At 44.7% G+C, this 12,287-nt stretch overlaps 1 protein-coding gene across 12 annotated transcripts in view; it reads left to right on the top strand.

Moving 5' to 3' along the window:
• The window catches only part of LOC105467659 (EMAP like 1), a 209,636-nt gene that overhangs the window by 84,607 nt on the left and 112,742 nt on the right, over positions 1–12,287 (top strand). Inside the window, exon 1 of one of the 12 annotated variants that reach the window (XM_071099618.1) lies at positions 1,051–1,293. The exons of the other annotated variants lie outside the window; for them this stretch is intronic. The gene's annotated coding sequence lies outside the window, so the exon portion shown is untranslated. Of the gene's footprint in view, positions 1–1,050; positions 1,294–12,287 lie in introns of those variants that run through there. 12 annotated transcript variants of the gene reach the window in all.

Below are 12,287 nucleotides of genomic sequence, written 5' to 3'. Positions count from 1 at the left end.
CGTGCCCGGCCAGAACATGCTTTTAAATGTAACATACTAAATGTGATATTTTATGAGAATACAGCCTATACGATAATATACGATTTTGTTCCTGAGCTCACACAGACTTTAGGTCTGTAAAGGATGGTAAAAATACCAATTACAGTTTATATTTCCTTTTCCCACCAGAACATTTTTATTTTAAAAGTAGGGTGGTTTTTCCTTCCCATCTATGGTTTCATGGTTCTCAGAAATATTAACCCTCCTTTCTGTATAGGAATAAGGTGTCCTGGTAATTTTGCAAGTGACGATTTCCATTATGTTGGGTGGCCATGACAGAAATGATGTTAGAAGTGCTAGCGTGCACGTGAAGTTTAGACAAGATCTGTTCCTTGGCCCTGCGGTGACGGGAAGAGGGAAGATGGAGGTGTTCACTCTTGTCTTAGAGCTTGGTGTCAGGAAGCTCTGTCTGGAGGTTTCCCTCTGTGGTGGGAAGGGTGAAGCAGATACGGGAGGGGAGAAGGCAGGTCTGGAACAGGAGCCCAGCCTCCCGCACCCAGCATCCCTCAGTGAAGCGCCCAGGCCCACGCCACGCAGCCAGCCTCACTGGGCTGGGGGAGGGCTGACAATTACTTTCTGTTTCTCTTTGCATTTGAAAATCTTGTGTAATGTGCTTCTGCACTTTTAAAATCAAGAAGAATAAAATAACCAAATAAAATGACTCTTAGCCCTGAGCTTGTGACACACAGGCAATTTGCTTCTCACCTAGGCCACCAATTAATAGTACTTCCCCATAACTCAGGGCCTGGGGGGTTCCAGTGGAAGAGCTGAGCATGTCTGGAGGATGTTCCTGTCTGATACCAGCCATCCTAACTTCCAGAATATAGGCAATTTGGCAGCAAGGGTTTTAAGGTTATTATCAACCTGCTATGTGGTTGTGGAAGTTGATATATCTTTACATATTTTTACTTAAAGCTTTTTGGCTCTACCTCTACATGGGAGCAGGGGCTAACACAGTATTTTGTTTTATTGATATACTTTTAGTTCTGTGGTTACTGAAAGTGAACTGTATGGCACGTTGCTCTCACTTGTAATCAGTGACGGTATAGCCTAAGAGGCCTGGTCATTCAACTGCGTTGCTCAGCGGAGAGGAAGCTTCTGTACGTCTTGGACCTTACTGTTGGTTGCCGGTGCTCAGCAGTTGGCCTCTTACAAGGGGAAGACTATTGAGGATGAAGAGAAGAATCTTGACATCACAACATCTTCTCACCCTGGTTTCTGCATCATAGTTTTACCATTTGGTTAGAACACCAGGTCAGTGCACAATCAGATATACAGTGCAGGCAAAATACCAAGCCAAAGATACAGAGTAATGACTTTTCCATTATCCCAATGTGCTTTTTCTGTGCGCAAACGAATTCCTAACCACAGCTTGTATACCGGTGTGTTAACATCAGGTAAAGGATCCAGGGGCAGGTTCCCAATTGAGGCTGTATTTTGCTTTAGTTCATCTCCATTAACACGTAGGTCCAACTGTCATCTCTAGTCGGTTGCTGTAAACTGAACTGAAGCGCATCCTCTACAAGGAGATGAGGAAAAGCATGGGAGGAGGAGCCATGTGGTGGGAAGGCGCACACGGAAGCCCCGTGGCAGATTTCAGCTGAGATTTTTCAAAAGCCTACACACTTTCAAACAGTGGAACCGCTTGCCTTAGAAAGTGCCTGCCCCCAATTGCATTTGAAGGTTAAAGCAGAGGCTGGATGATGCCTAACATGGTTATTGCGGAAGGACCTCTTACATTTACTTTTTTATTTTTTATTTTTTTGGAGGCAGGGTCTTGCTCTACCCAGGCCGGAGTGCAGTGGTACAGTCATAGCTCACTGCAGACTCAAGCCCCTGGGGCTTGCAGTGCTAGCGTGCACGTGGCTGGGGCTGCAGGCATGTGCCACCATGCCTGGCTACTTTTGTTGTTGTTGTTGAGACAGGGTCTCACTTGGTTGCCCACGCTGGTCTTGAATTCGGTCCTCCTGCCTCAACATCTCAAAGTGTTGAGATTACAGGTTTGTGCCACCACGCCCAGCCCCTTACATTAACTTTTAAATTTTTCTTTCTTTTATATAAAGCTTTTTAAAATTTGAGCTTCTCCAAGCCTGGTAAAGTGGCTCATGCCTGTAATCCCAGCTATTAAGAGGCTGAGACGAGGGAATCACTTGAGGCCAGAAGTTCAAGACCAGCCTGAGCAACATAGCAAGACCATCTCTCCCTCTCTTTTTAAAAAAAAACTCTGTCTCTTAAAAAAAAAAATGCCTCCCAGCAGCCTTGCAAAACAAGACCATTATCCATATGATACAGGTGAGGAAATTGGGTCTGGCTGAGTGACTTGTTCAGGGTAATTTGACTCCACATCTTTTGACATACAGGACTCTTTCCATTTGTCACACCTGCTGCCTTCTGCTCCAGGAGAAGCAGATTGTGCCACTGCACTCCAGCCTGGGCAGAAGGAAGGGGACACCAGCCCTTTTGCCTCTAGAGTGTCTATGCCGTGTGACAACACATGATGAAATGGAATAGGAATGGATCTAAACATCATTGAGATTAGGATCTACAAGTACATTTCTGTGTGCTAATATGTTGGTTTTATAATGTACTTCTGTGGCTAACCACAGACCATTAGCAGGGAATGTATCTGTGGTTAGATAGCTAGAGTGTTTGTTCACTCCCTATCAGGAGGGCAGTAAATCAAGAAGGCAGGTTGAAGCACAGCTTCAAATGCTGCCACGTGGCTGTGGAAGACTGTGGAATAAGCAGCAGCCAGCCAGCCTGATGTCTGAGATGAGGGATCCGATCGGTTGCTCTTTTTGGAACAAAGGCATTTTGCAGCCCTCCAGGTGGTTGCAGATGATTGCAAAGGGAAGCTCTGGTGTCCTACCAGAGGGCAGGTTGCATATATCTTCAATATAGTTAGGAGTCCTTAGTGTCCTAGGACACATATTTTTTTTAAATTCCACCTTTTGAGATCATAGCTCCATCGTTAATGGTGTTTTTGAATACCAAATGCAGGTGCTATATATGAGAATACATGTGCACATGGCTGTGTGTGTGTGTGAGTGAAAGAGAGAGAGAGGGGAATCCCTGGTAACTGATGAATAATCATTTAACAACACTCAGCTGTTTGAATAACAATAGTAATAATTCTTTGTATTTGTAAGCTTCATTCACAGATATGATTTGAATGGTAATATAACTAGGGTTAAAAATCATTATTGTTCTCACCATTGCTCTGAGGAAGTTGAGCCCCCAGCTGGAGGATGAGGGCAGGGAAATAAAGGTCTGTACCGCAGCTTCCCTGTCTTCCTTTGATTTATCTTTCTCATATTCATTTATATTATTTCTCCACACCCCCTCTGTCTCTCTCATTTTCTTTCTTAGCCCCTCTTGTAGTTGATACCTCTTGAACTGGGACTTTCAGAGCCAGTGATTGTGCCAAGAATTGCCATTTCTTTTTTCTTTATTATCCCCATGCCCCACATGAAAGGCCATTGAACTTAAACTTGCCTGCAGGGGGTGGCAGTAGAGGAAGCCCACTTGGAAGGGCTTTGCTAGCCAAAGCCACACTCCTCCTTTCTTCAGTTGTGTTTCTTATTTCCATTTCTTTGGTTCCCGCTCAGGCTGCTGAACCGTCTCTCCAGTCTTTTCCTATTTTAGCACGCCTTCTTTTTGGCCTGCTTTGCCCCACCAGACATGCTGTTGTCACTAGTCCAATCCATCTGTGTTTTCTGGATACACACTGGGTGTCAATGCTTTGACAAGTGTGGGTTCCAGCAAGCCTAAGCGCCCGGCCCTACAGAGCCATCTCTTCCGGGAAGAAGACCCGGCCCCCTGTGCCCTCTGGTTTGAGATGCGGGATCCTGCCATGCCCTCCGGTTCCAGGGTGGGGTGGGATGGCCGGCTTATGATGTGTAACTAGCTGCTTGTCATCCAGACTCAATTTCTTTTAATAAAATTGCCACTTAAAAGACCCTGCTACTGGCAGAGTAGCTTCTTTTCTTCTGCTCGTGCTAGTTCCTGGTTCACAGTAGCATCTGCCCTGCACGTGGGTGGTGTTGGCCTTGCCCTGGCCACACTGTGGCTGTGTCCCCACTGAGCCATCAGAACCAGGCATTTCTGGTAGAGTGCAGTGTTGCAGGAGGGTCACCAGGCTTAGTGTCATAGGGCCTAGATTACACTTCGGGTCTGGACATTCTCTCTTAGCCTGAATTTCTATGATCTATAAAATTGGATCAAGTATCAAATAATACCTATCCTAACAGTCTTGATCATTGTAGAAATAAATGAACCAATGTCTGGTTAGAGTCTGGACTATGAAAGTACTACAGCGTGTTCGTTAATTCTTCCTGCATAGATTGAGTGTCTCCAGGATGCCAAGCCCACTTCTAGGCTCTGGGAAAGAGTGGTGAAGACAACAAACCAACAAAACAAGTCCTCGCATTCTGGTGGGAGAGGGACAGTGGGCAAGTAAGCAGATAAGTAAACAAGAGGGTTCCCTGGAGGGTTGAGTACGCTGAAGAACTAAAACAGTGACTGAAGGGACCGAGTGTGTAGCCTGGCTATCACTTGATATCTCTCTACTTAAACTGGAGTCAGGTGCCATTTCTTCCAGGAAGCTTTCCCTGATTCTTTCAGGCTAAAGTAACAACAGCTGTGGTGTATTGAGTAGCTACTAGGCCCCAAGGACTTTGCCATGCATCATCTCTCTGTTTTTTTTTTGTTTTTTTTTTTTTAGTTGGAGTCTTGCTCTTGTCCAGGCTAGAGTGGAGTGCAGTGGCGCGATCTCAGCTCACTGCAACCTCTGCCTCACGGATTCAAGCGATTCTCCTGCATAGCCTCCCTAGTTGCTGGGATGACAGGCGCCTGCCACCACGCCCAGCTAATTTTTTGTATTTTTTAGTAGAGACGGGGTTTCACTATGTTGGTCTGGCTGATCTCAAACACCCACTTCAGCCTCCCGAAGTGCTGAGATTACAGGCGTGAGTGACTGCACCCGGCTCCATGCACCGTCTGTAATCCTCACTCTCCTCTATGTGCTAAGTGTTGTTCTCACCAGGTTTCCTCTGTGTCTTATTTATTTATTTTTTAGATGCATCACATTTTTATTAGGGAAATGCAAATCAGAATCAATGAAATAGCCTGGATCCCTGCATACCGTACTATGTGCACACGTATATATGTCAGTAATTGGCCTCAACACAGTCAGTAGCTTTTCAGGTCTTATCAGTGAAAATTTCTTTTTTTTTTCTTCTTGTAAAAATAGCCTTGGGGGTACAGTGCAGATAGGTTTGTTACATGGACATACTGCGTAACGGTGAGGTTTGGGCTTCTGGTGAACCTGTCGCTGGAATGGTGAACACTGTACCCTGAACGCTGTACCCTGAACAGTGGACCCCATAGTGAGCACAATAGGCGATTTTCAATCCTCACCCCCTCCTACCCTCCACCCTTTTGGAGCCTCCAGTGTCTGTTATTCCACTGCATGTCCATGTGGACTGCTGTTTAGCTCCCACTTATCAGTAAGAACATGCAGTATTGAATTTTCTGTTTCTAAGTTATTGCACTTAGAATAGTGGATTCCAGTTCCATCCATGTTGCTAAAGAAGACATGATTTCATTCTTTTTTATGGCCGTGTAATATTCCAGGGTCATTTTTATTTTTTTGAGACAGGATCTTGCTCTGTTTCCCAGGCTGGAGTGCAGTGGCGCAGTCTTAGCTCACTGCAACCTCTGCCTCCAGGGTTCCAGTGATACTCCCACCTCAGCCTGCCAAGTAGCTGGGACTACAGGTGTGTGCCACCACACTCAGCTAGTTTTTGTATTTTTTATAGAGACGGGGATCTCACTATGTTGCCCAGGCTGTTCTCGAACTCCTGGGCTCAAATGATCCTCCCACCTTGGCCTCCCAAAGTGCTGGGATTACAAGTATGAGCCACTATGCCTGGCCACCACATTTTTTTTTTTTTTTTTTTTTTTTTTGACGCGGAGTCTTGCTCTGTGCCCCAGGCTGGAGTGCAGTGGCGCGATCTCGGCTCACTGCAAGCTCCGCTCCCCCGGGTTCACGCCATTCTCCTGCCTCAGCCTCCCGAGTAGCTGGGACTACAGGCGCCCGCCACCTCGCCCGGCTAATTTTCTTGTATTTTTAGTAGAGACGGGGTTTCACCGTGTTAGCCAGGATGGTCTCGATCTCCTGACCTCATGATCCGCCCGTCTCGGCCTCCCAAAGTGCTGGGATTACAGGCTTGAGCCACCGCGCCCGGCCACCACATTTTCTTTATCCAGTCCTTCGTTGATAGACACTTAGATTGATTCCGTGACTTTGCTGTTGTGATAGTGCTGTGATGAACATGCGGGTGCCGATGTCTGTTTGATATAATGATTTCATTTCCTTTGGATAGATACCCAGTAGTGGGATTGTGGGTGGAACGTACCTCAGAGAGATCAAGCTACTGCCCAAGATCATATACTATCAAGGGGCAGAACTGAGTGTCCTGACTCGAGACTCAGCCCTTTCTACCACATCTCTTTGTCTTCTCTGTCCCAGGCCTTATGTTCATCTGTCTTCAGCCTCACCCTGGTCTATGGAAATGTATGTTTCTGTGTTTTTCCTGTCAGCCTCTGAACTCCTGAAGGATAGGAACTGTTATTCTTACCACCTGGAGCCACGCTAAGCACTATAATAGGTGCTTATTGCGAGTTTACTGAGTTCATAACTGGCCCCAGCCCCTTGCCATGTATTTCCACTTAGATACCACAGATTTATCCTTAGGAGCGCTCGTAGACTGCAAAGGGAGCAGTCGAGGTGAATATGCTTGGAGAGGACATAAGGGAAGGTTTTTTCATGTAAAAGAACTCATTTTAGATATAAGGCATCTCTGAAGCAGTGACTTTTTACAGTCTTGCCTCTGAACTTTACAGTAAGCAAGCTGAGATCCATGCTTACCACTGCAAGAAAACTTTGGTGGGCCATTGTACAACAGTAGGCAATTGTGTTGGCTTCATGTGAGTTCTTGTGAGGTTGACCTTTGTATGTCTTGAAAGTCTTTAGCATTTAAAGTCTGCTTCTGTGCATTGATTTATTTATTTTATCTTTTTTGAGATGGAGTCTTGCTCTGTCACCCGGGCTGGAGTGCAGTGGTGTGATCTCGACTCACCACAACCTCCTCCTCCTAGGTTCAAGCAATTCTCCTGTCTCAGCCTCTCGAGTAGCTGGGATTACAGGCATGCACCACCATGCCCTGCTAATTTTTGTATTTTTAGTAGAGACGGGATTTTGCCATGTTGGCCAGGCTGGTTTCAAACACCTGACCTCATGTGATCCACCCGCCTCAGCCTCCCGCAGTGCTGGGATTACAGGCATGAGCCACTGCGCCCAGCCCTGTGCATTGATTTTGAGCAAGAAAGGGATAGGACTAAATTATGTGGATGCACTGTACAACTCCCAAGAAGGGTTAGAATTCTAGTCTTGCCAACTCACTCCTCCAAGGGCTCAAGTTTGATCACCGGAGGATCATTCCTTCAGCAGCACGCCACAGCCTTCCACAGTTCCCCATGGGCCTGTGAGAATGAGCCCTGCCTCATTGTGAATGGACACTTCTTTGTTCATTGACTAATGCCACTGCTGTGTAACACCATGGGAGGGTCCAATTTTAGCATCACGTTGCTTCTTGGGGGAAAAAATATTTTAGCATCACCTTGCTTCTTAGGTCAAAAAAAGACTAGACTGTTGAAGAATTCCATGCATGTCATAAATGTGATTAAATCCACACTGCTACCAAGGAGTAGAACAAGTCAGGCACAGAACTCATGGTAGGACTTCATCAGGACTGGAATATTCTACACAACAAAGGACTTCATCTTGACTAGGGACAGAGTGGGATGGAGCTCAGCACACGGAGACTATTCGAGGCAGTTCCAGATACTGGCTTCCGCTAGTTGAGGGTGTCAGTCAAGTCATCCGTTTATTTTTTTTCATTCATTCAGTGCCAGATTTTGTACACATACTAAGTGCAGAATAAACACAGCAGTGCTGCAGGCAGTCCCAGGAAGCCATTTGCAGACTGTAAATACTCTGGGGGGTATTTACATGTAGAGGGGGTGACCACCTGAAGACACAGGGAGAAGACAGCCAGCGGGAGAGGCCTCAGAAGAAACTAACCCTGGTCCCTAATCCAGTCTGACTAGCGTCCTTATAAGAAGAGGAGATTAGTCACAGACACGTAGAGGGGGATGACCACCTGAAGACACAGGTAGAAGATGGACAGCTAGAGAGGCCTCAGAAGAAACTAGTGTAACTGGACCTCGCCGGTTGTGAGTATTGTGAGTACCCTGGCAGCGTAGCTGGTATGAGTACTCGAAGTACCCCGGCAGAGTAGGGGCACCTAGTAAGCAACAAGTAGTATGCAAATACCCTTGCAGCGTATCCGGGTCCAGTAGGCACGAGTACTATGAATACCCTCTGTTATGGGCTTACCTGTGTTACCCCAAGTTCGTGTGTTGACTCTCTAACCCTAGTACCTCAGAACGTGACTGTACTTGGAAATAGGGTCTTTAAAGAGGTGATTAAGTTAAAAGGTGGCCATTAGAGAGGAGATAAGACTTAGACATGTAGAGGAGGACGACCCCCTGAAAGGGAGAAGGTGGCCAGTGAGAGAGGCCTCAGAAGAAACAAACCCTGCTGACCTTGATCTCAGGAAGCTAAGCTTGATCTCAGATGTCCAGCCTTTAGGATTGTTTAAGCCCCTTAGTCTGCAGTACTTTGTTGTGGCAGCCCTAGCAAGCTAACATGCCGCTGTAGAGCGTGCGGACCTGCAGGCATTAGTCCCGTGAACACCCGACAGGGTGTTTGGGTGCGGTAGATTCGATGGTTGGTGTATGATATGAACCCTGTCTCTGCAGGATTCTTGCCTGTGAATGAAATGGAGGGAATTGAGGTTTTCGGTGTGCTTGCAGTCTAGGTCTTGATCTAAGGTCATTTCATAGATGTTTGAGAGTTAGAGTTCTTTCTTGTTATGATTCTAGTCTTGTATGTGTTACCCAACAATATTTCATTTTATTTGAAAAGTACAGATGCTTGTTAGCTCTTTTGTTTTGAATATTTCTGTTAGCTATTCTTACACAGCAGTCTTCCCTTACTCACAGTTTTTCTTTCTGCAGTTTCAGTTACCCACAGTCAGCTGCAGTCTGAAAATATTAAATGGAAAATTCCAGAAATAAGCAATTTCTAAGTTTTAAATTGTATGCCATTCTGAGTGGCAGGATGAAACTTCGTGCTGTCTGCTTTCATCCCTTTGTCCCACGTACCCACACTGTAGACGCCCCTACTCATGAGTCACTTCGTAGGAGTCTCCATTATCAAATGACTGTCATGGTGTCACAGTTCTTGTGTTCAGGGAACCCTTATTTTACCAGTAGTGGCCTCAAAGCTCAAGTGTAGTGATGCTGGCATACTGTTTTAATTGTTCTATTTTATTATTAGTTATTTATTATTACTTAATGTCTTACAGTGCCTAATTTATGAATTAAACACCATCATAGGTCACCATAGGTATACATATACACTTGACCCTTGAACAATATAGGGGTTAGGGGTGCTAACCCCCACACAGTTGCAAATCTACTTTTGATTCCCCGGAAGTTAACTACAAATAGCCTACTGTTGACCAGAAGTCTTACCAATAACATAAACAGTGGATTAACACGTATTTTGTATGTTACATGTGTTATATGCTGTATTCTTCAAGTAAGCTGGAGAAAAGAAAATGTTATTAAGAAAATCATAAGGAAGAGAAAATGTGTTTACTATTCTGTTCGTGGAAGCGGGTCATGATAAAGGTCTTCATCCTCATCATTTGACGTTGAGTAGGCTGAGGAGGAGGAAGACGTTGCTCTTGCTGTCTTAGGAGTGGCAGAAGCAGAAGAAAATCCACATAGAAGTGGATCCACACAATTCAAACCAATGTTGTTCAACTGTCTAGGAAAAAGCAGAGTGTATATAGGGTTCAGTGCCGTCCACAGTTCCAGGAATCCCCTGGGGGTCTTGGAATGTATCCTCTGTGGTTAATGGGAGCCACTGTACAGACTGGGCCCTTCTTTGGGTGACCTTTCTTCTCTGTTTGACCAACTCCTTTTAATTCTTTAAAACCCAGCCACCAGTGTCACCTGCACCAAGAATCCTTTCCTATGTCATCCAGGGCCCCTCTTGGTGCCTCTGGAAGAAGCTCTGCCTGTTTCTTTGCTGTTGCACTCTCATGAGTGACAGCGTCTTTCCCGCGCCCCACAAAGACTCTGGCCCAGAAGGTTTTCTTCATTATTGCTTGTTGAGTGAACACATGAATGAATATATCACTTTCTTGAAAGCCAATCTTTCAAAATGGTTGAATTATTTTGTTATTTTTAAATTGTGGTAAAATATATGTAACAAAATTTGTAATTTTAACCATTTTAAGTGTACAAATTCAATGACATTAATTACATTCACAATATTGTGCAACCATCACTGCTATCTACTTCCAAAATTTTCATGACCCCAAACTGAAACTCAGTACTCACGAAGCAGCATCTCCCCATTCTTCCCGCCTCCCAGCCCCTGGTAACCTGCAGTCTGCTTTCTGTCTCTGAATTTGCCTACTCTGTGTATCTCATCTTAACTCTGTAGTAGTGACTTAGATGAAATATAATATTTGTCTCATATAATACTAGTCTTTTTGTGACTGGTTTATTTCACTTAACATAATATTTTCAAGTTCCATCTGCTTCCCAGAACTATATTCCTTTATGGCCAAATAATATTCCATTCTGTGGATAGGCCCCATTGTGCCTCTCCGTTCATCCATCCCCGGACCCTTGGGTCGTTTCCACCTCTGGCTATTGTGAATAATGCTGTTTTGAACATAGCTTTGAAATATCTGTTCAAGCCCCTGTTTTCAGTTCTATTGTGTGTCTACCTAGGAGTAGAATTGCCAGATCATATGGTGATCCTATGTTTAACTTTTTGAGGATCTGCCAAACTGTTTTCCATAATGGCTGTACCATTTTACATTCCTACCAGCAGTGCAAGAGGGTTCTAATTTCTCCTCATTCTTGCCAATGCTTGTTATTTTCATTTTTTTTTTATGAAAGCCATTCTAGTATGTGTGAAGGAGTAGCTCATTATGACTTTAATTTGCATTTCTGTAATGACCAGTGATGTTGAGCGTCTTTTCATGCGCTTACTGGCCATTTGTATATCTTCTTAGAGAAACATCTATTTAAGGTCTTTGCTCATTTTGAAATTGGGTTGTTTATCTTTTTGTTATTGAACAAAATAGTTGAAAGAAAAAAGGGTGCTACTTGAAAGGGTGGACCCTTGCTAATACCTGGCTTTCTAGGAAGCTTATTCTCTGACGGTGCTGGATTGACAATGTTATTTTAATCATTGATTCCTCTTCCCTCCTGCTTTCTTGGCTTTTTTTGCACTTTTTGTAACATCATGTTTTGCTTTTTTTTTTTTTTTTTTTTTTTTGAGACAGAGTCTAGCTCTTGTCACCCAGGCTGGAGTGCAGTGGTGCGATCGCGGCTCACTGCAACCTCCACCTCCCAGGTTCAAGTGATTCTCCTGCCTCAGCCTCCCGAGTAGCTGGGATTACAGGCACCCGCCACCACCCCCAGCTAATTTTTGTATTTTTAGTAGAGCGGGGTTTCACCATGTTGGCCAGGCCTGTCTCAAACTCCTGACCTCAGGTGATCCGCCCACCTCAGCCTCCTAAATTCCTGGGATTACATGTGTGAGCCACTGTGCCCGTTTTGGTTTAAACTTCAAATAGTACTCAAAGAATCAGAATGCCGATAATGTGGGACCACTGTCCAGACCGGGCCCTTTGTCAGATGCCCCTTTTCTCTCTTTGACCAACTCCTTTTGATTCTTTAAAACTCAGCCACCAGTGTCACCTGGTTCAAGAATACTGTCCTGTGTCATCTAAGGGCCCTCTAGTGCCTCTCTGAATTCCAAATTTTCACTCTGGAAAATTCAACAACTCAGATCCTTTTCAAGTGTATTTTAAAAATTAGAGAACTAGATTGTCAATTCGTGTTATGTGAATGCTCTTTGAAAAGTGCTAATGTTTTGTTAACGTACTCTGAGCAGTGTTTTCCGGTGTATTTCGGTGTGGGATTTGGAGCATGGCTTTGAAGTGGAAAGGCAAATGTTTTCTTGGGTAGATCTGAATATTCCGCAAAATGATTCCATTGATCATCCAGTCGTAGTCTCACTCCCTGAACTA

The sequence above is a fragment of the Macaca nemestrina genome, chromosome 7 (assembly GCF_043159975.1).
Source record: "Macaca nemestrina isolate mMacNem1 chromosome 7, mMacNem.hap1, whole genome shotgun sequence".
Classification (NCBI taxonomy): domain Eukaryota; kingdom Metazoa; phylum Chordata; class Mammalia; order Primates; family Cercopithecidae; genus Macaca; species Macaca nemestrina.
Note: the sequence above shows the minus strand (reverse complement) of the source record. Positions and strands in the feature narration are given on the sequence as shown.